This window comes from Miniopterus natalensis, chromosome 8 (assembly GCF_054644295.1).
Source record: "Miniopterus natalensis isolate mMinNat1 chromosome 8, mMinNat1.hap1, whole genome shotgun sequence".
Taxonomy (NCBI): Eukaryota; Metazoa; Chordata; class Mammalia; order Chiroptera; family Miniopteridae; genus Miniopterus; species Miniopterus natalensis.
The window spans coordinates 51357487-51385317 of record NC_142088.1 but is presented as its reverse complement, the minus strand read 5'-3'; the positions used below and the strand labels follow the sequence as shown (position 1 = coordinate 51385317).

The 27831-nt window shown below is 41.0% G+C and overlaps 1 protein-coding gene across 2 annotated transcripts in view; it reads right to left on the bottom strand.

Moving 5' to 3' along the window:
• The window catches only part of ACVR1 (activin A receptor type 1), a 121638-nt gene extending 109013 nt beyond the window's left edge, over window positions 1–12625 (bottom strand). For both annotated transcript variants that reach the window (XM_087819842.1, XM_087819841.1), the window contains exon 1: window positions 12546–12625. The gene's annotated coding sequence lies outside the window, so the exon portion shown is untranslated. The remainder of the gene's footprint in view (window positions 1–12545) is intronic.
• Between the last annotated feature and the right edge of the window lie 15206 nt (window positions 12626–27831).

The window sequence follows — 27831 nt, the reverse complement described above, 5'->3', positions numbered from 1 at the left end:
CTCTTCAAAATTAGGCACAACGCACAGCCCAGAGATGACAGCTGTTAATATGTTGGTATTCTTTCCTATCGGTCTTTTTACACCACCACCCTCCATATCCATATGTATATAACTAAAAATCTGGACATGTACTGTGCTTTATGTTTGTTTATGTCTATGGAACTGTACTATGGAACTATACATAATTTATGTATATAAAATTGTACTGTTTTAGTGTTCTTCTTTTTCTATGGAATGTTGTTTTGTATATTCCCCATCATCATTCATTCATTCCAAAAATTTCTGCATGCCTACTATGGATAAGGCAGTATATAATAGGCACAGGATGCGCGCGCACACACACACACACACACAACCAACCAACCAACTATAGTCCCTCGTCTTGGTATGTACCTACAGATATACTGGCAGTATATATGGGAGTATATGCAAGATAGATACACACACACACACACACACACACACACACACACACACACCTATATACATATATATAGAAAAAGAAAGGTTCTAACTAGTTAAAAATGCCAACAAAATCCTTTTTGGGAAGGTAATTTTAAGGTGAGTTCTGTCCCTGAAAATTCATCTAAAATGATATTTGTGATTATATAATGTTACATTGTTTAAATATATAACATCAATAAAAGTTATATATAGGTTATTGTAGAAAATTTGTTTCCAGTTTTTTGGTTTTTTTGTTTTTTTGCTACTCTACAACTAGATGAATAAATTTGTATACTTAAAGAGCATTTTTTTTTTTTTAAATGAGTAACCAAGAACTCAAAATCTTTTCCAGGAAAATTACATTTACATTAGCAGCCCAAAATTTCCAAGTCTTTCAAATGAAAAAATCCAGGAAGCTGCTTAATTTTGAGGCACCAATCTAAAGAAAAAATGCAGTACAAGGAATAAACATGAATTTTATATTAAATTTTATTTACTTGGCTTTGAATTTTTAAATGCATCTGATCTGTTAACCACCAGAAACTCCAACCATCTTATTAAACTAGAGCAGGTAAATACCTCGAATTTTCCAATAACCCCTATTTTGCCTTCTTCATATTATAAAATACTTGAAAGATCAAAAGCTGACTGCTCTGGTCTGCTCCAAAGTCATAAATAAAATGTTGCTGTTTCTTAAACACTGTCTATCATACGCCTATTGCTTTTTTTTAGGCTATTAAAAAAAATAAAACTTTTCTCTAAGTCTAAAAATCCATTGCCTCTATTCTTGATCAATAATAAAATGCTGACTATATGAGTTTCTTGGTCACTAAATATCCACTTACCACTCACCGTATTTTAAAAAAAGAAAAAGATAATCAGCCATATAAGCTCTGCTTTTAACTTAAAGCACAAACCAGACAGAGTGCTTTAAAACAATCAAAGTAAAGCTGTGGTTAGCAAGGCTTCTGAAGCCAGGGCTCTTCACAACTCAAAATTTACGCAGAGGAAAAAAAAAAAATCATCAAGCTCCACTTACTGGAAAGACCAAAACGAAGGGAGATTGAAAGCAAATCAACAAATTATCAAACTTCAGAAATAGCTGAGTCCATGCCCTTTTTGACAGATAAAAAAAGAAAAATATGACAAAGAAAAAGTTTAAGAAAGTGACTTTCTTGGACCACAAAACTGGTTTACACGAGAGACCAAACTAGTGCTCAAGTCTTAAGGGTTGCTTTCTCATTTCCATCGTGTCACACTGCTTCACTAATACAACTCCAAAACCCAATTCAGGGTACAACCTATACTGTAATTTAAAGTGTAAATACCTTCTGATTCAGAAATTTCAATCCTTGATATTTACCCCCAGAGATACAAGAGATAGACACACAGATCTACATATACATCTATATATAAGTCAGTAAGTAGGTAGAGTAGTACATGTAAGAATAGTCATTGCAACACTGTAACATAACGTTACCTAAAATAACAAGACTAGTTAAAAAATTGTCATACAGCCACACAATGGAATTCCTTTTGAAAGAATAAAGAAACTCTGTTTATACTGATATGAAAAAATTTCCCAAATACATTGTTAAGTGAAAACAGCCAGGTATAAGGTACAGAACTGAAATGTGTAAAATATGATACAATATATATAAGGAAAAGCACATTGGTATATTTTTATAAATGTAAAGAGTATCACAGGAAAACTACATAATTGGTTTCCGTGATGGTTTTTCTCCAGGACGATAAAGTAAAAGACTAGAGGACAAAAGTTACCTTTCACTATACAGTATACCTTTGCTATCTTTCAAATCTTGTATCGAGCACATGTAACACAAATATCATTTCTAAAACATAAAACGCATAATGAATAAAAATATATGGCTGGAAGAAAAAATTATAGGAACCCATGTTAACGTGCATATGTAATGAAATAAAGCTATCTATAAATGAGAAATAAAAAAGCCAGTGTTAATTTTTTTTTTTTTTTAAGTTGTATAGCCCAAAAAGAAGACCAATGTTCAAGACACAAATCCCTGAGAACAAATGAAATGCCCTCCTGGAAGATTTCCATGCTCAATACCCACATCTGAGAAGGATTCACTCCACCTGTGCTGAGAATGTCCTAAAACAATAAGCCCTTTAGGGATCAAAACAGAACCAAGTGGGAGAAGGGGAGCAACTGGGGTGGACCTCACTGATTAAGTAACAATGAGTTGGAAAGAATCCCAAATAAACACGCCAAGATAAGAAAAAAAAAAATCATCTGAAGTCGAAAAGGACATTCCATTCTTAACTGGCTAAAGGCAAGAATAAATGCCAGGCAGTCATTCTCCTCTGGCATATTTCCCCATCTCAGGGCTACAGCAACCACTCTGTCTAGCACCTATGATAAAAAAAAACAAAAAAAAAAAACCACATTGTTAGAGTCCCTTTCACCTAAGTAGGTAAGGCTCTGTGAAACGGGCATAAACGTAAGTTACAGATATCACCCATCAAACAGTAGGCCTGTCTTTGATTCCATAGCAGATGTTTATCAATTCCCAAGTTCAAATGTTGAAGACTGTTATTGTATTCCTTTATTAGGATAAACATTTGATTATTTGCAAGATAGGGCACTTAACCCAAAAAAGTCAATAAGAGACTTTGAACTGTTTGTAGCTGGTTCATTTTATCATTCAAACTTTAGCCCACTTCTTCCCATTTCCAAAAGGGAACTCTCCCCCAGATCCAATGCCCCGGCATGGCCTTTTTTTTTTTTTTTTTCTTTTCATCCTCTCACAGATCTAACTGCTAATACAAAGCCACAGCTCCAATCCTTATCACCAGGGTTCCAGGGTCATATTTTCCACTCCTCACTAGATTCAGTAAGCCCTTTTCTTTGTACCTGTTCCACCAGAAGCTCAAACTCAACACATGCCCTATCCCAAACTAGCTCCTCCTAACAACCTACTGTTTTGGATGTTTCATTTTGTTTTGTTTTTTAAGATCAATACCATTCTCCCAGTCAGCCAGTTTCCAAAGTCAGATATTTTTGCTCCCCACCCATCGTCTTTCCCTCTCTTTGCAAAAATGATTTGTTTACCCTATGGCTTCTCCAGTCCAAGGCCAAAACCCTAATTCCACCTACTCCCTTGTCCCCTTAGCTGCTGGGCATCCACCCTCACCACTAGACTAATCATCTGTGACCAAAAGAAGGCTGTAGAACAGGGGTCTCCAACTCATATGCCTATAGGGACAGTGCAGTTAGCACACAGGAGTGAGGCACACTAGAAAGGAAGGAAGGAAACTGATGCTGGGCCTGTGTATGGGAGAAAACAGGAACGAGCTGGGGCTGTGGTGAATACAGCATACATGTCCCCTCAGACAGACATAATTACAAGGAGCTCTGACAGGTTCCTGCAGGAATACGGGACAGGCCTGGTGCTGCCAGAAATTTCAGTTTTGCAGGAGCAGGTGGAAATTTGGACTTTTTGTGGGAAACGTACCCATATTTAAATGTTGGCAACCATTTCAAAAATAAAAGCTTTAAATGCATTATCAAACAGGACACAGCTGTGAGGTACAGTAAGCCCAGGGACCACCAGCTCCCAAACCTCTGCTATAGAGTATGATGACTTGGAAATGTATGACCTGGGTTACAAGTTCAGACATGTGATCTTAAACATCTTCCATCACCCCTCTGAGCCTCAGTTTCTCCTTCTGTAAAATGGGCATAATAAGAGTAGGTACCTCAAGGAGTGGTGTGAGCATTAAATGGAGAATGCAAGGGGCCTGCCCAGAGCCTCTTTTACATTTATTATTTATTCTTATTGTTGCTATTTTTAGAATCAAGTCTAAAACCATTAGCCTGTCATTCAAAATAAAGCATAATTTCGCTCTAAATCTCCATTTCTAAGCTTTCTTTTACAGTGATCAGTTTAAGGTACTCTATACAGTCCTGTCACACTACAAAGAACTTTTAACTTCCAGGAGTTACCATATATGCTTGGCAAAAAAAAAAAAAAAAAAAAGTGGGGAGAGTGTACAATCTAACCACTTAAAAAAGTATTGGCTATCCTGCTCAGTATACTTTGGCCCTGGAATTAGTGCAAAACCAGAGACATCAATCTGTTGTTCCTCCCCGTTGTCTCAAGCCTTGATGCCTGTCCAAGACGCTGCACCTCGAGGCACTGTGTCTGATTCTAGTGATTAAAAATATGTGCAACTAGGTTTTGTACAACTTGGCTCCTATACAAAAGCCAACTACTCATATTTACTTGCCCCATTCCCTGGCTTTGGAATCTTGCCATTCCACAACCTACACACAGAGATAACTCTCAAAATGATAACATCAAAATGGTATCTTTCAGAGGCCAGCCAAGCAGCCACTTCCTCAAAGGTGTTGGCTGATCTTTGTCTCTGTATCTTGTGAGCGAGATACTCAGCCTTCTGCCCCTTATAGCAGAACATGTGTGTTTCTTCAATCCCTTACTCAAGTGCACCTCAAGTTCAACTCAGTTTTACTGAACTTGATAAATGCTTAAGGACAAAGAGGGGAAAAGATGAAGGGGCAGAGGCAATGCAGGGAAACCTTAATAAAGACAGTGACAACGATGACCGCTGCCACCAATTAAGCTCTTACTTACAACTCTGAATGCAAAGTGCTGGCCCCTACTAACTTCATATTGCCTTAGTGAACAACAGGTACACGGGGTCATCTTCCCCACCTCTCTCCCATCCTTTTGGTGCACTGACCTGCACAGGCACTCCTGCTGTCCCCTGGTTACTGAAAGTCACCATCCCATTAAAATAGAATCCAAATAAACAGGGAGCTAAGTAGCTCCTGCCACCAGCTTAAATTAATTAGCCCCACCTTTGATGCTGACTGGAATCAAGATCAGGATGAACTCTTGGAGCCGGTCCAAAGCACTTATTAGTCACTTTAATCTGATTTGGAGAAACAAGCAGAGACCCCTACATTGAGAAAAGAATAAAGGGGTGAGGGGATGGTAGGGGGAGCACAGGGGTGCGGACCCTCAGTAGAATGATTGAGATTCATACAAAAATAAAAATAAAATTCTCATCCAGATTATCAGGTGTTCAATAAAAAAAAAAAATAAGGCCTGATTTCCACAATACCTAGAATAGTTTGTGTTGTGTTTTTTTCCCCCCAAACTGCTGGTTAGAACCCATTAGCAAGTTGTAAAATCAACTCAGTAGACAGAGACCAAAAAAGTTTTTTTTAAAAAACTGAATAAAAATTGGGAAGTACTGCAATATGATAAAACTTGCAATTCAGCTTTATTTTTAATATGCATGTATGTGTGTGTGCTCAGTTGTGATGTAAAATGAATTGCCAAGAGTCAGAAATGTTTTCAAAACACTGAAATTGAACATTCATGTTTATATAATCTCAGACTGAGATTTTTCCATTTTTACTAGGCCATACTCATAAAGTCAGAGAATATTTGTTCTTGCCACCTGTTGTGTACAACGGTCCAGTTCTTCAACTTCAAAAGAGCATATAAAAAATACCGTTTGGCACACTAGTCCCTTACCATTTCCCTTATTCCCCAAAAGGATGGGAAGGGTCACTCTAGATAACCACACATACTCTTTCTTCCTACATACATTTCTATTTTGTGTAAGTCCCTGACATCAAGTTACAAGTCCAAAAGCTCCAGCTTTCTTGGTGGCATCTCCTTATAAGCATTAACATACCTCTTAAAGAGAGTGAACACGCACATTGTATTTTCACCCAGAGTGTAAAAGTCTTCATTAATAGCTCCGATAGTCGTGGATTCAGAACTTGGCTTAAAATATCTCCTCAATCCAGCCCCTCTACACCAGAAATGCTCTTCCTCAAATTCTTTTTATTGTACATTTTTCTCAATACCCTCTCTCTAATTGCCTAGTATCACCCCATATCTAATATCCAGTTTTATCCAGGGCCACAACTACCTTCCTTTATACATACACTCTATACATTTCTCATCGAAGTCAAGGTTATTTTTTAGAACTTCGATCAATAATTTTTCCATAATTGGCTAAAAAAAGAGGAACAAAAAGTAGAGCAATCTTATTTTCATTGGCATCCATGCTGTGTGGTGGCTAGCAAAGGCCCATCCTGGCTTGCGCAGATGAGCAAGGTACCAGGCCATCCAGCATTCAAGCGGAGAAGATCTAGGTGGCCTGCCCCCGCGAGTCAGCCCATCCACATTCCACCCCTTGCATGAGCTCTGTCTGCCACACTGTTTTCACTGTCAACTGTCTGAGAACACGCGCAACAGAAGAAAGGCAGTGAAATGGAGTGTTTCGGTCCCAGCCATACACAGTACTGCAGGACTGCTTGCTTGGCAGGATAGAAAACATTAGCTCAGATATTCTTCCTAATAAAGGAGGTATCATCCTTAAATCCAAACACAATCAGAAAAGGAAACACATACATATAGATGTGTGTTGAATTCACCAAGTACAAGTCAACAATATTTTGTTTTAAAAGGGGGTGGGATTATTTAAAAAAAGCTCCTTCTACCAAGAATATCTTTTGTCCCTGTTTCCCAAGCTCATCCCTAAGGCCCACTGTGTCTGGTGTGCTCTTCTCTGAGGCTCATTCTCCAGGGGACTGGGTTCCTTTGCTCCCTAATGTGCAACCATCCATTCATTCTCTCCACAACTGAAAAACAATTTATTGACTGTGTGGTCTAGGCCAGGCATTGTGCTAGGTGCAAAAGATATACAAAAGATGAGTAAGACGCAGTCCTTGCCCTCAAGGAGCCCAGGGAGAGAATTTAAAAGGTTTTAAATTGGTGAAGGCGCATGAATTGTGTGGAACAAATAAATGGAGGAATAAATAACTTGAAGTCCTTGCCCTCAAAGAGATCAATCAAGTCCCAGAATAAGTAGTGAAGATGATAAAACTGCTGGAGAAATGTCAAAAGGCAAAATCCAGGAAGCATTCTTGCTTGCAATGAGATTATTCTGAGCCCTGAAGAATTTGGCTCTCCCCAAAAGTGGGGGGAAGGGGAATGCAGAGGAACTGAAAGGCCGCAGCTTGGCCTTGTGATGAGAGAGCTGAACTCTTGGGGACACGCCAGGGCCTGCGCTAAATGAGACCCCTGACCCGTCCTCCAAAAAAACAACCTTCACACAATTTGGAAAGATGAAAATTTAAAGTCACTTTCCCAGTCACAGAAATAAAGGCCAAATACCGAGAGCAAACAATGAAGCAACCGTAATGGGCAAAGTGGAATGTTGGTCAGAGACTAAAACCCCAAAATCAAACAACTGAGTGGTGGTGGCTCTGGAAAACAAAGCTCTCATGGATCCCAGAAGAGTCTCCAGACATATAAACAAGCTCAGATTTCCAGAAATGCATAGAAGAACACAGGAATATTATTCAACTGTGCAGTCCGTTTGAATACTGGGGGCAGGGGAGTATTTGTTTTAACTTGGGAAAGGAAGCCACTGGGTCTCGTATTACTTTTGAGAGCTTAAGTTCAAGCAAAACTACATCCCATCCGAACCAAAGGCCATAGTGTGCCAACCACACCGACTTGATGAAGCTCTTTCAAATGGACTCTTTAATTTGAAAACCCTTTCCAGCCGCCAGATCCTGGTCTGGAACTTCTGAATCTTAAACGAGCATGGCAAGCGAGAGCCATCGACGGCCAACTGCTAAAACGAAGAGGTAAACCTTCCTCTTGGTTCTTCCGAGAGCTGGAACTGGCCACAGAAAGAAACACAAAGTTTTCACTCCAAGAGATCAAAGAAGGCATTTTGTACCAGGAAACCCAATTCAAATCCTCATTTCCAGGAATAAAGCCACAGAGCCCAATACTTGCTTTGGGAAAATAAAACAGGAGACTATGTGAATGAACTCCAATTAAAACCGCCGATGGCTTTATTTCCCAGCCTCACCAGTTTAACGCTGTTCCGTTTACCCAGGCATTGCTTTAACTTAAATACGGGCTCCCAGGTCTGAATCGTCACACTTACCACTGGGTGAGAGCACAAGCGTTTTAACACTTCATGACAGCGTTCTTTGTCCCATCCGGAGCACTCGATGTATAAGACAAGGTGATGCTGAGGAGTGCCAGCTCTCCCATGGCTAGTCAGGACAAGCCACACTGCAGCCCACGCTATTATTTTAGTCACAATACAGGAATCCCCCGCTTTTCAAAGTTCATGCTACGCCACTCGGCTTTTCCGAAAGACCTGCATTAGTATACCTGTTTTTACTAACAGGAAGAAATCTGAAGAGGATTTTCACTTTTATGAGAAAAGGCCCAAAAGGAAACTAGGATTTGCATTTCCTGGAGCCCTTATAAAGGCAGCAGCAACCAAGCACTGAAGAGTGGAAGCACCAAGCTCCTTTCCCAGGAACCACACTCGGCATCTCAGCATCAAGCTGCCAGAGCTTTGAACTGTGTCTGTGAGCATCTGTGCTTTATCTCCATTTATTCTGTGCATTCCTGCTTTTAGTATATGTTAATGTTATTTTGGGCTTTATGTGTTATTTGGTATGATTTAGTAGGTTATTTTGGGGGTCTGGGAATGCTCAAAAATTTTTCCATATAAATGAGTGGTAATTGCTTTTTAGCTTTATGCCATTTTGGCTTACGAAAGCCTTCACAGGAACACTCTAATTTGGAGAGCGGGGGAAACCTGTATTGGAAACGAGAGTGGAAGCAGGAGAAAACAGAGGAGGGGATATGCCTCTGTCTTACTTGGGTATAACAACAATCATCTTTGCTTTAAATTATCACCTAGGGTCTTGTCAACCAGTCATTTGTTCTTATTTGCCTACTTCACACAGGCACCAAGCTAAGTCAGAATAGTGCGGTGAAATAGTCCCCAAGTAATCATTATGCTAATGGTTATAAGTTTAATTATCTCTTTATAAAAATTATGTATCGTGCATGTAGGTGATAAAGTCTAAAAACAAATTAGCACCCATGAACCCATTACTGAACCCCAAAACCAGAATATCACCAATACTATATCATCTACCTACCTCCTCCACCTTATCCCCATGTTCCAGCAACACACACACATCAAGTAATTATTATCCTTAATTTAGGGGTTTGACAGAAGTAGAATGCATCTTTATAACTACCTCCAATTCCTTACATATTTTCATTTCCAAATATGGCAGTGACATAGTTTCCTCTTAAAGATGTCTTTAAAAACATGATTGTTGCTTTAAAAGGAAAACTTGGAAGAGACTAAGTGAGACTTAGCATAGCTATGGAAAACTCAGGAAGTCAGTGCATGAATGAATGAAATTTGGAAACGCTGGAGAAAGTGGAGAGAGCATGGGCTCTGGAATCCCACAAACTCCCAATTCAAATCCCCGCTCCACCATTGACTAGCTTGACAACTGTGGGCAACTCAATTCTGCCAAGCCTCAATTTGTTACTGTAAAGGAGTGAAATAATAAAACATATGGTTATTGTAAAATGTAATTTAAAAAGTACATGTAGAGAGCAAAGCACTGTGCCTGATACATATCCAGTCCTTCCTCCCCAAATCATCATATGTATCATAAAGTTCACTCAAAACATATCAAAGGGTTTTGCCACTATCAATAGTTTACTTCTCCCTAAAATCTAACAAGTTGTGCATTGATGTCTTCACGTAAAAATCAATCAAGATGCAGGGATCCAACAGCAGAATAGGCACAGAGGACAGTTCCCAGGTTCCAGCTCCTCTTTGCCTAAAGTACCCCATATAAGCGCATTGATTCTGTCTTCACCTCATGACCTTGAATAGCAGAATCGTTTTCCAAATCCATTTCTGCCCTGTTTCTCCTCCCTGAAGATTTCACCACTCAATCCAACCTTACCTAGAAGCCCAGCCTGATCATCACAGGACTAGTTCAGTGCAGTCTAGGCTGAGACAGAGACCTAGTCTCTCTTTACTGATTCAACAACCGCTGTTATCTGTTCCATTGGCAGGTGCAAAAATTTTGGAAAATCACCACTTGGAAAAAAGAATCACAACACTATTAATGGAATGAAGTTCCTCGCTTCTGCGATTAACTACGGGCATACCTTGTTTATTGTGTTTCCCTTTATTGCATTTCTCAGGTGTTGCATTTTTTTTACAAAGTGAAGCCAAGACTCCCCACCTCCACTTTATTGAGATACTGGCTTTGTGACGGTCTAGAAAAGCACTCACTTCTGTACAGTTACACTCCTGAATGTGGCACACTCCTCCATCTCTACTCCACATCCCACTATTCTTTTAAATTACTTAGAGATAACATGAAACTTACTGGATCCAAATGATCACTCTCTTCCAAGGTACAAGAGTTGTAAAACTATTACCCACATCAAGTTTTATTGAAAACCACTCTCGCCATTTCAAGTAAAACTCACCTGTACTACTGGAAAAGGAGGGCATGCGCCTAATCTGTTCCCATCCCAGCCCTCGATTTTTCCCGTCTCTAGAATTTATTGCAACATCATTCACCACCTTGGAGTATTTTTGAAGGAGGAGTAACAGCACAAATGCTGTTATCCAACGCACAGCTCCATCAATGTAAGGCCTATACATTTCAGCTTCAAAGGATTGCTGCTTTTTAATTCCAGGATAGAAAACAAATACAACTGAATCACAAAAAAAGAAAGTGATTTGGTGTTAGAAGCCTGGTGATCCAAGTCCTGTCCAGACCTAAGATAAATTCCTGACCCTTGTGTCCCCATCAGTGAAATGGGTGAGGTCCATATTTCACACTTAAGCATACTGTAAAACTGGATGGCAAGCCCAGTGTCTGAGGTCAGCACAAGTCTAGTGTCTGCTGGCTGCCCAACCCTGGGCCCCTGGCCAGCCACCCACCTCCAGAGACAAGTGCCAGGACATACTATAGTGTTTCCATTTAAGGCCCGCCACTTGGATCAGCCCAACTCTGATATTTCTTAACACCACCTTTTCAGGAAGAATTTTTTTTGGGGGGTGGGGGGAACTGTCTTTTTTTTTGCCACCACTTTCCCTTGGGCTGTCAGAGCAGTCTGCATCTCTCGGACATGGATCCTTAAACCACTGGGTTATGTCTCAATTTGAGGCCTCTTTTCAAAAATATACAAAATATGTACAAGATCAGTCCTTTTTTTTCATCATGTAACTCTCTCACACACCTCAAAAAAACGGGGGGAAAAAAGCCCAATAAAATTAATAAATCCATTGTATTACTTTGCTACCTTTCTCCAAAAGCCAAATTAAACACAACTTTTTAACCAAGGCTTTTCTTCTACTAAGTGGAATGTTTTCTTCCCTAAGTAGCTTCCTCAACAGCTTCTCTCCCATGCAAGGGGCGTTCAAACCTCCAGGGAAAAGGGTGGGGGTGGGAGACTTATCTGGCACAAACTGGACGGAGCTGAGCCAGTCTAGAAGCAGACGGAAGTTAGTGAATCCGGCGGCCCCAGAGGCCCACCTCTCCCCTGCGCGCCCAGGGTTCTAGCCTCACTGTTTTGGTTAGTGTTGAAGGAAGGGTTTTAAACTTGGCAAAGTACCGTGCAACATCTGTAACCACATTTGCCTTCTGGGGATCGGAAGATGAATCCCACATTCCTGGCTTTGAAGCTTTTTGAAACTGCAGCTAGGAAGAACGGAGGGAGGGAGGGAGGGAGTTGAGCAGAGTTTATTGGCTGTCTCTCCAGCAGAAAATTCTTCTTGGAAGAGACGGATATTTTGAGGGTAGGGGTGCTTCGCCCATCCCTTGACTCCCTACCAAGATCAACTAGGAAGGTGAGCCCCACGGCAGGGGCGGCCAGATCAATTTACAAGTCACAGGCGCACACCCCGAAGGAGTCCACCGCATAGACACAGACACCCAGACACACACACACTGCACACCAGAGACCCGCTCCGTGCCTCTGCCCTCTCCCACACCCCAGCAGCAGTTCAGGCCCAAAGCAAGACAGTTTTGCTCCGCGGCTGCTTCCCCCCACCGAGAGCGGATCGAGCTTCAGCGAGGAAAGAATGAAAGCGAGGGGGAGGCACCGCAGACGCCCACCCTGCCACCCCCAATCCCTGCCTCTCCGCGCGCTAGGCTCCCTCCTCCCTCGGTCCCCGGGCTCCGGCAGGCGCGGCCGGCGACCTGCCCTCACCTCTGGTCCCGCCGCTGCTCGGAGCTGAGCCGGGGAGGCGGAGTGCGAGCCAGCCGGGCGCTGCAGGTCGGCGCGGCGCGGGGCGCGCTGCCCCGGCGGGCGCGGGGCGGGGCGGGGCGGTGCAGCCGGCGAGGGAGCCCGGAACTCTGCGGGGCCAAGGGCCGGCGGCCGTTCCCGAGCGGCGGCGGCCGCGGCGGAGCGGTGCGCGGGGCCAGGGGCTTTCCAGCCCGCGGACCGGCGCGGCTGGCCGAGGAGCAGCCTGGCAGCGGCAGCAGCGGCAGCCACCGCGGGGAAAAGAGCCGAGGGAGGGAGGGGAGGCGGGGTGAGGAGGAGGAGGAGGAGAAGGAAGGGGAGGAGGGCGGGCGGAATAAACTTCCCGAGGCGCAGCGGCACGGGCTGGGAGGACGGCCGCGGGCGGGGCGGGGCGGGCCGGCGGGGTGGGGGCTCGCCCTGGGGTCGGTGGGGGGGACGACCGCCGGGAGCGGAAAAGTTCCCCCAGCGCGGAGGGGAAGGCTGCGGCGGCTGCAGCGGCCGCAAAGAGCTGGAGCCGGAGCGGGAGGAGCGGGAGGAGCGGGAGGAGGAGAAGGAAGTGGCTGCGGAGCGCTCGGCCAATGAGTGTCTGGAGCTGTGATTAACCAGGCAGCAACACATCATTTCCTCCCGGCGCGGATCCAGGGAGCCGGGAGGGAGAGGGAAGGCGGCGGGGCGGGGCCGTGCCCGCGCCCCCTGCAGGCGCCGGGCCAGGGGCAGCCCGCCGAGCCCCGCTGAGCCTGACCCGCCGCCCCCGGCGCCCCCCGCGCTGTCTCGCCGGCTCGGAGGAGGCTGCGAGCGCGCCGCCCCCGGCGCTCCTCGGAGGCGGGGAGGCGGCGGGGCAGGCCCGAGCCGGGCTCCCGCGTCCGGGGTGGGAGGAGGAGAGGCGGCGCGGCGCGGGTGAGTGCCCAGGTTGGCGCGGGCGGGGCCGTCTGGACCGCTCCCGGGCCGGGCGGGCTGGCGGGCGGGCTGCCTCCGGGGCCCCGGGACTGCGGGCGCGCGCGGCTGGAGTTCTGCTGGTCAGACTTAGGCTGGGTTCTCAGCGAGAAGCCCCAGCGCTCTCATCCAGGCCATTTCTGATCTGCCTTCAAATCCCCTTCCCCTTTGCGCTTTTCCTCGGAGCTTGCCATTTTCGCAGTCCACCTCCTTAGTAATACAAATATGCGGGGGGGGGGACGGTTATCTGCAGTAATCTAGCCCTGTCCTAGGCGCCTTGGGAATTTGCAGTGGAAAGGAAGGAACATTTCCCGCCGAAGAGAGGCTGACAACCTCGGTCCTTAGATACACAAAAACACTCCAGTGTGCTAATATTATCCAGAGCATCAGAAAGGCATGCAAGGATCAAATTTTGCATGGTGCCTGCGAGTGTAAGGAAAGCACCAAGCCATTTTCTCTGTCCTCTAGAAGCTTGTAATGTACAGCCCTATCACAAAGCAAAGTACGAGCATGAAAGCCATAAATGGGAATACCATAGAGTATTTTTATCTCTACAGGTTCACTTATGCAGCAGGCATTTACTGGGTGGCTGCAGTACTGCAAAAGGTTGCAAAGGAAATGGAAGATCTAGGCCCTGCAGGTCAGGAGTTTACCATCTAATAAGGAACACAAGGCATATATACATGAAACAGCTAGAAAATAATCCCCAGGTTTTATAGAAGCAAGAAGATGGAGAGTGCTGGGCACATTTTTTTTTCATAAGGTGAAGGGCTTTGTTCCTATGTGATTGGTGGGGAAGAGGAGAGGAAATTCCAGGTCAGACCAAGCAAGAGTGCCTAGATGTCTCCTTGCTCTTTAGAAAAATATAACAGGAACCTCAAGGTTACTTGGCCAGTTACAAACTGTATGACCTTGGGTCCATTTTTAACCTCTCTATGAAGGGACTATGCCTGTCTTATACAGTTCAAATGAGATTACACACGGGTGGAGGCTTTTCCAGCTGCTGTGTAAATGTTCCTCAGTCCTGTACATTACAGTCTTCATTTTACTGGCCTCTTGGTAACCTCCATAGTCTCCTCTAGGCTGTAAGCCCGGTGAGGGCAGGGTCCAGGTTTGGTGTGTTCCCCATGTGTCGTCATGGCTAGCTGAGTGGCACATGTGTGCTCAGTAAAGGTTTGCTTAACAAGCGAATGAATGAACTAGTGAATCTTGTTATGGTTTTAACTGTTCCTTTTATCTGTTCCTTCAGCAGTGGTTCCTTCTTACTGTGTGGCTGCCTCAATGCCAAAAATTCTCTAACTCACCCTTCCTGTATTCCAGGAGTTTATCTGGGCGGATTCTGGGTGGTTCTTGTGGCCTTGTAACATCAATTGATTGAGGGATTGGTTGATTGAGTGTGTGTGTGTGTGTGTGTGTGTGTGTGTGTGTGTGTGTGTGTAGAACAGCAGGATACAGCCCTCCACACAAGCCTCTTCCACACAAGGATACCGTCCTTTGGCTTGGACACCTTAATCCAGGGTTTCTCATTATCTTTGGCTGAATAATTGTTGTGGGGTGCTGTCTGGTGCATTGTAACATATTTTGCAGCATCCTTGACCTCTGTGCATTAGATGCAAATAGGACGCCTTCCTTCCATAGTTGTGACAACCAAAAATATCTCTAGACATTGCCAAATGTCCCCAAGGGGGCAAAATAGTCCCCTGCTGGGAACCGCTGCCTTACCCCAATGTCTAATCCAATGATTTAACTCCGGTGGAAAATACGCCACTAAAGTAACTTGGAAGAAATACATCTTCTGTTATTCTAAGATTCTCAGATCTCCGTCATATGTTTCAGGGAGCAGGACTCTTGTTAATTAATTGCCTGGTGCATTGTGAATTGGCATCTCTTCTGTTTTCTGCATGGCCTCCTCCTTTACGCCCAAATCAACATGTTCATTTCTAAAAGTCAACAGCTTTCAAAGACTATTAGGAAACAGGGTCTTGAGCAACCTAAAAGTCCTGTACAATATTTTCCTATAAAATTTAGGAACTTTATGTTATAAAATTTTGCAGAAAGCTTCCTTGTTATGAGTAAGCCCTTAGACTTACAGACAATAACCACAGCTTCTGTGCACTCAGATGTGATACAGAATATAAATTGTAATTTTTTTAATGATTTCATTTAAAATATTTAAGTAAGCAACTATGTCGAGTGATTTTCATCTTGAAGCTATTTTCTTTTTGGTTCTAGAGAGTTTTCCTTTTATAATGGTATAAGAGAACATGGTTTATTAAAACCTATACCGCAAAAATCAGCTTTGTTATACATATCACCTTCCATCAGCAATTTGGTAGGGAGTTTGAGAGCTGCTGTTTTTTATGAGAATCCTGATTGATTAATGTTCTGCTGTTCATTTCTAAAGGTTTCTTGAAGAAAAATAAAGATTAATGATTGAAGGAATGAACAAATTCTGAGTAAGTCTGTTCCTTAGTATGGGCACATAGAACTAAAAAAACCTCCTCCTAGCAGACATTAGTGCCATGTTTATGATGTGAGCAGACATTTTTGTTCAGCAAAACAATATCGTCTTTCTCATTAATTAAAATTATCTGAAGCATTGGTTTTATAGTTTTGTTCATATTCAGTTTTTGTATAGTTGCGTAATGGTTACAAACATATGGAGATTAGTTTACATCTAGTTTAGTGATTGTTCACATTTAAGTTGAGCACTGAAGACCAGGTAGGCATTCAAACTACTTAGAAAATGGGCAGAGTTTAAGGGTTGGATGTGGTTTATGGTAAACTGATTCTCATATTTCTCTTTTGTTAGACTAGAACTAAGACCCATACCCTTAGGGGATCTCCAAGTTCTCTAGGAAATCCATGAAATTTGTGCTTTTGCTTCAGTTACAATACTTTTTAAAAATTAGCAGCATATTAAAGAAATGAATGACACATTCTGGATCACATGAATATCTATCATGCAACCATGACCCCAGTACCCTTTTTTGCTATGTACCTATAAGAACATGTAACTTATTTAAGTGATATTATAATAAAAATAATTGAAAGCATCACTGAAGGTCATGGAAATTTTTTTCCTTTTAAAGATGGCTATACATTACTCAAGCATGAGGAATACTGATCCAGCTGCATCATAACTTATCTTGGAGAATGATGAATTAAAAGGCCTTCACATCTGGAATTTAGTCCTAATCCTGAGGCCCATAGAAAAAAACAATACTATGTTCCAAAGATCAAAGTGACGATCAGAATTGTAGGGGATGGAAGAGAAAATCATAACCGGAACGGGTCACTGAAAGTCCTATCAGGCCTGGCACCCTCTTCCCCCGAAGGTAAACATTTAACCAGTCAGGACAGACACTTATTTATCTTCCAGTTAAACTTTCCCAGGTGTATGAATGAGTCATTAATTGTTTATTTTATACAAGACTTTATTGGCCATCTACCATATTCAAGGAACTGTGGGAGCTACACTACACAGGAAGTCCTCAAACTGCCTGCAGTTCCTAACCACTTGGAAAAGTTAGTCCAGCCATTCCTGCACACAAGGTTACATGCAAACCGGTGTGTGGCTATGGGCCAACCATGTATTAAAAGAGGCATTACAAACCATTGCAGAAAGGAAAGATTATTCATTAAAACGATGTTGAAGCACTTGGAAAAAAATCCTCTCACACCTTTCCTGAAAATATTTCCAGGAGGAATAAAGAGTTAATTTTTTTAACTTAAAAATTAACTCAAAGCAAATATAGGTAGATACTTATCTTTGGATGGGAAAAGGACTTTCTAAATAAAAGCTATAGAAAAAATAAAAAAGATTGGTTGGCTTGATTATGTAAATTTTCTTTCTAAAATTATTTTAAGGAACAATCAAAAGAAGGGAGCCAGGTTGGGTGGCTCGGTTGGAGCAATATCCTATACAACGAAAGGTTGCAGGTTCCATCCCCGGTCTGGGCACCTATGGGAGGCAACCAATCGGTGCTTCTCTCTCTCTCTCTAAAATCAATAAAAACATATTTAAAAATAAATAGATAAAAGAAGGTGGGAGGCCAAGTAGTGAAGCTACTTACAACATATACTCAAAAGGTTAAAATCTTCAGTATTTAAAAAACAAAAAAACTTACAAATCAGCAAAATGCACACTTTAATAGGAAGTTGGGCAGATGTTGTGAATAGACAAAGGCAAAATTATTACATATAAACATTAGGGGAAAGTTTACAAATTGAAGAAAAGGTACTGCAAACAGAACTGAGATAAAATATTTCACAGATTTTGTCAGCAATTGAACATTATTGGCAAGACTGATTTTATAAAGTACACTCAATTGCTGTAGAGAATGTAAACTGGAAAACAGTTTCTTAAAGAAAAGTAGGTGATGTGTATCCAATGCCTTAAAATACCTATACCCTTTGACACTTGAATCCCATTTTAGGAATTTATGCTGTGAAAATAGTGATCAGTTGCACAAAGATTTGTATAAAAGGATAACAATTTTGGAAATGCCAACAATAAAGCATAAGTTGAAAAAATAAAATTTAAAGGTGATATTCCAGTTCCATAACCCACATAAACACATGAATCTCTCTGCTTGCATATACATACCCAAAATGAAAGAGTAAAAATATTCCAGGGTGAGCAGTAATTATCTTTGGATCATGGATATGGTTGACTTTTCTTTACACATGTCTGTGTGTGCCAACTTTTCTATAACATTACTTTTATAAGCAGAAATATTAACATTATAAAAATAGAAGTTCACATATTTTAAAAGGGTCTGACAATCGTGGAACAAAACCTGACTAGTGACAAATATATATGGATTTATATTTGTGAAGTGGGAGGTAAGATGTAAGGAATGGAATTTGAATTTGACATGTTTGTGCTCTGCCGGTAGGTCCATTTCTTTCAGAAGAAAATTTCCTAGAGGACTCATCCTTCTCTCATCCTTTGCCTGCATCTCTGCAACCTCTGTGAGCATTTCCTTGTAACCTTGAGGGCTAGATGGCCATCAGGCCTGTTCATGGTCTTGCTCACATTCTGAAGCTGCCTGAGTTTCTAATTAACTATGGTTAATTTAGCTACATTGTGGATACGTGGATTTTTAAAAGCTAGCCCCATGGATGAATGCCCTCAGGATGATCAAATTAATTTCTTCCTCAAATTAAACATACATACTTCAACTATAATCATGGTAGAATCCAGCATCACAGTGACTTTTCATTTTTAGGGAACATTCTTTTGCCGGGTTGGTTCCTCTGAGCATTGGCATCGTAAAGACATTTTCATGGAGAAGAAATCAAATTAATTCTCCAAGTCCTTGTGTAGCCCTACTCTACCAATATCTAAAATCCAAGGGCTGCCTTGTTATTAACCTACTTTTGTTTAATGAAACTCCAGAGAGCAGCTGCTAAGGTTAATTACATATAGTGCAGAACTAGCTGTGTGACCTTAGGCAGGTGACTTCAGGTGATGGAGCCTAGCTTCTCCACAGGAGAAAGTGAGGAGTAAGTTGCCTTTCAGAGGTCTTTCAATTTTGAAATTCCATGAGTTGAGTTGGGATTCCTAAGAAACTTGTTATTTCAAGTTGCTGATACGGCATTGGATGAAGAGCTTAAGATTTCTAGGAACTGACCGGAGGCCAGCGTGAATGGAGTGAAAGGGACATCTGGAGAAATGGCCATAGAAGAGGACTTGAGGTGGCCCAGCCCAATCATGCAGGTCTCACGAGGACTGGGCAGGGGTAGTGATTAAAAGGGCTTAAGCAAGAGAATGAGTGACAAGTTTGCTTAACATCATTTATCATGGCAAACCCAAAGGTCCACATTCCTTTGTTAATAAGATTTTCCCCCTAATAATTATTTTATTGTTTAAGAAAAGATACAAAATACACAAGTACTAGCAGATATATTGTATAGTAAAAAGTAAGTTCCAGAATCACCCAGTTCCCTCTCCTTAATGCCAGCTTCTGTGTATGTGTCCTTATAGAAATGTAGACATATGAAAGGATGTAGTCTCTGTTGCTTTAGCAAAGATTAGTAATATACTGTACACTCTTCTGTCCTTTGCTTTCTTTTTTTTAATCAACATAACAGGATGTCTTAAGGATTACTGGTCCCTATTGATCAATAGTCTTTGCTATTACAACAAAGTTATTACACCCAAGTTTTTACTACTGCTATTGTGTCCCTACTCAGGGAAGCATAGACTCACAAAATTCAAAACTTGAAAAGCACCAAAATCTCATCTAGTCCCAGCCCTGCCTTTTACATGTGAAAAAGTTTGTCCCTGAAAAAGTCTCCTCAAGGTCTCACAAGTGGTTATGAGGCTGGATCTGGAACTGGGTTCTCCTCATTACCCTTCAGTCCGATTATACTTTCTGATTATAAAGTTATACATGTAATTAAAACTACTTTTTAAGCAGTATGCATGGTATGATCCGATCTGTATTCTTGAAACCAGTATGTATGATGCACGGAAATGAGTTTGGAAGGCTGACAGTGGCAATCTCGGCACTGCTGCAATGCAGCGATCGTTATACTCTCGTTTTTTATAGCAGCTTCATTGAGATATAATTCATACCATACAACTCACTCATTTAAAGTGAAAATTCAGTGGGGAATATAGTTTTGTAGTTTTTGAATTTGAAATATGTGAATGTATTGCCTAATAAAATTTTTAAATATAACTTTAAAAAATAAAGTGTAAATTCAATGGTGTTTAGTATATTCACAGAGTTGGGCAGCTATCTCTGTAATCAATTGTGAAACATCACCCCCTAAATAAAACACTGTAGACATTAGCAGTCTTTCATCATATTTATGCTTTTTATTCTTATGTTATATTTTTCTAGAAGTTTTGCAGTAATTATTACTTTTATAATAAAAGTAAACATATAAATTAGAAATAAAATTAAAATAAACCAATAATGTCTATAAAAATGAGTATACAGAGGTAATAGAGAAAAGTATTTCAAAGAAGGTAAAATCACAATGTTACTATTTCCAGTGTAAGCAGGTATTGATAATGTTCTCTTGGTCTTTTCTATGTATATTCATATATTACATATAAATACACATAGTTTTCTCTTACTCTTCTTAGTTATGTTGTGAATATTTTTAGGGCATTACATATTCTCTGAGGGTATGATTTTTTGACTGACTCAAACCTATGGATATACCACAAAGTTTAACAGCAATTCATTATTTCCTAAGGATAGATTTCTAACAGTAGGAATCTGTATCATATTTTCAATTACCAAGTAAGTTAAACTGTTTCCAGTGGCTTATCCATCTCACCACACCCTTTGCACTCTTTGACACCATACCTCTTATCCTTGCCAATGTGGAAATTTAAAATTCCATGTTTTAATTTGCATTTATTTGATTGCTAATGAGGTTCTACCTCATTCATAAATATATCAACTGTTTGTATTTTTCTAATTTTCTTTTCAGTTAATGACCTTTACCTCTTTTCCATTAGAACGTTAGTGTTATTTTTATTGATAAGAATATAAAGAGCTTTCTTTTTTTTCTTTCTGCCGAGCCCTGAAGGTAGAAATTCCAATCTATACACAACTTTTAAAGAAAAACTTGATTTTCACTTATTATTTCCCACATTTTTGCAGTGGAACTGACTCCCTTTCTCTAGGGGACTGTCCACTTCTGTGGTACCAAAGAAATGACCAGTGATGAAGGAGGGGGCGTTCTGTGAAATTCCTTATATTTTCATAAAAACAGTTGTTAGCCAGTTTCATTCTAAAGCTCTCAAAGTAGTACTGTATTTACTATCAATAATATAAAAACTGCCTTTCATTTTTGCAAGTAGCCAGATAAGTCGTGTTCCACCAAATTCATCCATCCCTATGAAAGGTAACGTCAACCCTGGGCCAAATAGTTCAAGGGTATCTGTAACATGCACCAAGTCTCGCTTCACTTCTCTCTTTGACAAACATGAGCTTTTAAGCCAATGAGCAGTCTGAAGTTTAACTATGACTCAGTTCCTCCTAGTGCTCCACCACAGAGTACAAAATGTTACCAAACCCTCCAGTTTCCACCACAGAGATCCAATTTGGAATGAAGGACATAAACGTCTCACTTTTTAACAGCTGAAGATGTTCTACTGACCACATCTAAGAAACTGGAGTTTCAAAATGTGAAATGGGAAAGCATTTGGAATCTCTTTCTAATGGAAAGGACCTTGGAAGGGAAAAGAAACAAGCATCAAGAAAAAAGTGTTGATGGCAGTGATTGTTCCTGGATTAAAAAATGGCACATAACCTATTTGGTGAAAAGAGAGAGGAAAAGGCAATTTATTGATCTGAGTGAACACACAGCAAAGGCCTTTACAACAACCTCTCATAGAGCTGAGATGAGCTTTCGGGTTGGAAAAGCTTACTCTTGCTGCTAGAGATCAGGGTTCCCTGTTGACAAAAAAAAAAGTAGATTTGTTGTCAAATCAAGTGTTTATCAGAAGTTCTTCTACCGTGAATTGTCTGCTTCCACTTGATTTCCAGTTAGTTATGTATCAGGCACCGGTAACATTTAATAATCAAACACAGCTTTAATTAAATACTATTAATCAAAGAGTGAAAACTTTAAAAATTACTTCATATTTTTAAAGCCATCACTATTCAGCCATTGAAACAGAATGATGGGGTTTTCTGTTTTGAAGAGAGGGAGTAGTCTAAAAAGCAGCTTCAGCCTCTATGTCACTCAATTCTTGCATAGTTCAGCAAGCATCTCTGAAACGTACAGACATTTGACTACCCAATCACAATGCCATTATCACACTTAGCAAAATTAATGGATTCCTAACAAAATGAATGATTTCTTGGTATATGCAATCCCCAGTTTAGATTCTAATTGCCTAGGTTTTCTGAGAAAAGTCTTTTATACCAAATGAGAATCTAGACGACTATGTGTATCATTGGTTGAATGACCTTTTATTAAGTCTACTTTAGTTTTGAGATCAGTTCACCCTCCCTTTCTCTCCAAACTACTTATTTTTATCATTGTTGATGATGCTGATGATGATGATTATGAACGTTGATGCAATGATTTGTTGATTAAAACAGTTCAGGGGGGCTCCACTGCCATTTTACTTTTTAACTGTTGAAGAAATAGAGGCTTAAAGAATTTCAGTGAATTCCCCAGAAAGAGGTAGTTAATCAGTATGATGGAGAATTCAGGCCTCTTAATCACATTGTAGGACGTCCTTTCCGTGTATCACGTTGCCATGCCATACTTTTACAGTATTTATGATTTTAGCAATCTGGTGGTTCAGAAAATGCTAATACCCTACTTCTTCCATGTTTGTTTACATTTAAAATTCCTAGTATTTTCACAGTCAGGACTTAGAATTTGTAGCTTGCTTCTCAACCCCATGCCTGGCCCATTGAAGTTGCTCTAGAAATGTTACTTTCTGAAAATACACCAAAATTAATTTAAAAACTCAAGTTTTCCAAGAACAAAACAAAGCATAACAATCTCATAGCAGATCAATGAAAAGTTCTAATACTTTCCCTCAGAATTTAAAGCAAAACTAATGAAAATGCACATAACACACACACCAAAAATTAGGATCAAGTATTTAAAAACTTAGAAGACCTCAAACGCAAATTCACTTGCTGTAACCTATTTTAGTTAAGCAGAGCCTATATCTTTCTTTTAGTGATAAAATTAGTACATGAAATAAAATGTGGTCATTGGTAATTTACATGTTCCCAGGAAGCACAAAGGTGGAGAGGACACGAGGAAAGAGGGCAGAAAACACATCCTTTCTCATCCATTCCTTACAGTCTCCAGAGAAGATGGAGAGAATAAACCAAAACTTAAATTTATTTCAATGGCTCCAGCTTTGTCACTTATTTATTTATTTGTTTGTTTGTTTGTTTGTTTTAAATAGATTTTTTTAAAATATGTTTTTATTAATCTCAAAGAGAGAGGAAGGGAGAGGGAGAGAAAGAAACATCCATGTGAGGGAGAAACATCCATCGGTTGCCTCCCATATGCACCCCAACGGGGATGGGAACCGAGCCTGCGACTGCACTCAACCAACCGATCCACACCAGCCAGGGCAAGCTTCTTCCTTTTCGTGAAGTCAACCAACAAAGCATTTTTAAAAACCAGTTTTGGCTAATAGGGACTTTTATTTGTATATGCTGCATGCAACCTTCCTGTGTTCTAGAATTCTGATTAGAAATTGCTGCTTTCAAACATCACAACTTCCTCACTTAAAAATGAAAAATTCTTGGCCACATTTTTCCCTCCGTCCTTATAAGGTTGTTAAATCAGGAGTCACCTACCACTCTTGGGACTTTGTTTATTTCAGTCCTTAATATATCTGAAGAGATTTTAAAATACTATTTTTTACAATGGAATAGATTCTTCATGGTTGCTGCTGAATTTTATTTTATTTTATTTTATTTTTAGAAAGAAAGAGAAGCCACTTGTTTTTTGGAAAAAACATGTTTTTAAAATAATTTTATAGATTGCAGACTTTGTAAATGATCATGCTAATTGTTGGGAGGGGGTTCCCAACCTTGTTAATGTCCCCTTAGCATTAGGCTTTTGTTCCCCAGCATTGAATATGTCATTTTCTCCCACAGACTGCATTTCTAGGGTATAATTGCTGTCTCCATGTAAAAGACAACTCATGTGCATAAATTTCCACTCGCTAAAACAAGCCTCTGCCGCCCCTAATTTTAATGCAGATGTGATCCAGGGGGTAGAGTTACACTTACTTCCCCGAGCAAAATGAACAGAGTACACATTAAATATTGTCTTTGGAACCAGGTGCACAGAAACAACCAATTACCTAGACAGCTCATCAAGTCCTGATATGTTTACCACATTGTTTTTTGTTTTCTCTTTAAACATTTGGCGAATTATTCTGAGCCTTTCATTTCTCTATAATGAACAGAATATGCTTATTAATAAAGGCTCCTTTCGTGTGACTCACCAACAGTTGACTCACAAAAGCCTTTAAAAACCATGTTGGAATGTTTCTGAACTGAACTTGAGTTCCTGAGAAGATGAAGCCTTCTTACTACAAAGAGGGTACTGCTTCTGGTCCTTCCTCTTTGCTAAATAATTAATATCTGGAAATGACTTAAGAGAGGAGAAGGGACATGAATTTGTGAAGAAGGGAAATGGAGGGAGGGTGCTTCTGTCCCTCCTTTAGACATTTTTTTATTGTTCACCCTTAAAGGACACTATCTATATTAATGTATCCGATTTTGACCACTGGTCATTCTGTCATGTTGAATTTTTATGCATCTCATTACTTCTTACAGTTTTTAGTGGAAAAGGCTGATGCATTCAAGAGCCCTTTCAAGACTTGTTTCTGTTATTCCAAGAGGCTTTTACCACTTCCTGAGGAGGGGCTGTTTTAGATTTCCACAAAGTCATTAACCTACCAAAGAATGTGAAAAATAAATAGAGTGGTGTGGCAGCAAAAGTGCAGCTGGTGCAAACCCTTAGGAAGGCTGGCGGCGGGAGGCGCTGTGGTGGGCATGTCTGACAGTGGGAGGAGATGTTACTGGAAACCTCGTGGCAAGGCGTAGTGGTAGATGACTCGGAGACCAACCATCTGCTGATGGAGTGGTTAAGCAGGGCCGGCCCGCCTAGAGCATCCCAGCCCTGAAACTGCCCATCCACCCAGCGTCCTTTGGAAGCTAGGGGGCGCTCTAAGCGGAGTAGGTGAAAATGGACCACAGAAAAAAAACCTGTGTGTGTGTGTGTGTGTGTGTGTGTGTGTGTGTGTGACCAGGGGGCAGAAACTAAGTGTAGGTCTTCTGTTTTTCTTTTTAATAAAACAATTTGAGACATTTTAGAGAAGGCAAAACTTTCAGATGCGAGAGTAGAAAAAGAGCTTGAAATCATCAAGAATACTGCAAGCTACTCTCCCGCATTACGGTCAAATTGAGAGTTGGGACATGGTTCTTGGAGGGCAATTTGATGTTATATTGCAGAATTACAAGTGCACACACCCTTTGACCTTGCAGTTCCATTGTAAGGATATTTCCTGCACATATCTTCACCCACCTGTGAAATGACGTATGTACAAGGTTTTCATTCTAGCACCATATGTAAAAGTCAAAGGTTGAAAACAACCTAAATATCACAATAGGATACTGAGTCCCTGAATTATGATACATCCTTACAGTGGAACACTATGAAGCTTCTGAAAAAGGAAGTTCTTAATATATTTATTAATATAAGCTCTTCAATATAGTAGTAACTGGAGTGGGGGGAGCAAAATTCAAGAAATTGGGTCATATGCTAACATCTTAGTTAAAAAGACGAGACATACATCTATACTGGCTAGTGTAACTGGACAAAAATTCTTGGAGGGGTGAGGGGGGGTAGAGGGTGATAGAAACAATTGAAAGGCAGAGACGGGAATAAGATATTCCACTATTCTGAATAGCAAAATTCCAAAGTTTAAAAGAAAGACTGCTAGGTGTGGAGCAACGCAGTCCTGCTTCTCTATACTGGTTCTAGCACTTTCTGACTCCATAACCTCAGCTTCCTTTTCTTTAACTGGAGAAGATACGACTACCTGCCTCATGAGGGAGCTGAGGCTATTCGATGCAGGCACACATTGGGCATGAAGTGGAGGTGGCACAGGGCCTGGGGTATGTTCAGTACGTGCTAGTGGTTACCATTGCTCTTCTTACTAATATCACCATCACCTTTCTCACAAATAACTGCGTACTTGGGAAAGAGGGTAGAAAGTGACAGAGGGAGTTATGGAGCGATTACTAAGCCAGAGCATTTTCAGTCCCAAAGGCATCTGCTGAAGGAGTCCATATCATCAAAGGCATTTACAGATCATCCCTCAGCACCTGGCACTCTTATCTGCAGAATTAACAAATAAGGACCCTCTCCTGAGTTTTACACCACGCACGTCTCTTTCCAAGCTCTGATGAAAAATGGAAAGACACTGATTGGCCTGGCTTGGGGGCAGGTGCCTCTATCTGGGCCAGTCAGCTAAGGCCACTCGAGAAATGTCAGCTCTGGCAGGTATCACATTGTTGGAGCAGGGAGGAGCCGATCCCAAGGGGAGAGGAAGTGAGCTGGGCAAGCAACAACCGTCCCGACTACAGACCTTTCTGCAGTATTTCTGGTTTTCAAAAAGGGGGAGGGAGGGAAGAGAGTGGATATTTTCTGTGCTACCTACATGACTGCAGGCAGCTGGCTGGGTGGCTTCGCCTTGGGCAGACAGTGAAGGGAGATGGTGTTCCTTGTAGAAATGTAGAAAATACGGTTTAAAAGCTCAACTGTGTTGCCGAGCAAATGGACAAAACCTTGAATTTATGGACCTGAAATTTCCAGGAGTCCACGAGTGAACTCCAAGTGGTCCTGAAAATCCAGAAATTATATCTAGTTGTTCGTTTGTATGTGGGAATGTCCATTTTTCTGGGGGAACCCATCAGATTCTCAAAGAAGGCTGTGATCGCAAAAGGATTATAAACCCTTCGAGACTGACAACAGCGGGCTGTGACCCAGGGATGATGGTTCATCCAGCATCGGAACCAGAGGCCCATCCAAGAAAGCTTTTCAAAAGAGAACCATAGAGACTGGAAGAACCACTGCTCTGCTGTAGTTGTTTCTAAGCCACTGCTCTCACACTCCTGTTTTTGTTCTGCCATATCCACTTTTATTGTTATTGACTATTCTTTAAATCTGTTAGCTTTTTAAACATAAATGCCTAGTTTAGCCTCATCCATGCAAAAATATCTGTGAAATCATTGCGTATATTGTGCCAATTGTACTTTTCCCCTTAATATATTAAGAGAAGTTTATTGCTTTTAAAATTTAAAGATGCTTGTATCATTTCCAAAACCATTGATTGCACACACAGAGGTGGGCTTATGGCACTTTGGCAAACCCTGCCTCTGGGATTCTAAAATTCACATCACATATTCCATTTTCTAGGGAACGAACCAGAGGCATGAGGCAATTAACCTAACTTATTAGAGATGCTAAGTAAATGTGGAAAAACTTTAAGTCCGGTACTGGGCAATGCTGTATCTGCTAATGACTGGACCAGGCTGTCGATCTTACTGCTATGCAGGCAGTTTAAAGAGATTTTTAAATGCTCTCATATTTCTTTGAATGCAGAGGATCAACGAGACTAGAGTAAAAACTTGATCGATTTAATACTCTGGTAATGATCCCAGTAACTGAGGGGGGAGGGGAGCCAGTGAGTTTCTTTCTACTCAAATTCCATCTCATTTTTATTTTCTCTTAATGTTTTTTTTGAATCCCAAGTTCCAAAACCTGTCTCCTATTATGCAGTGCAAACGAG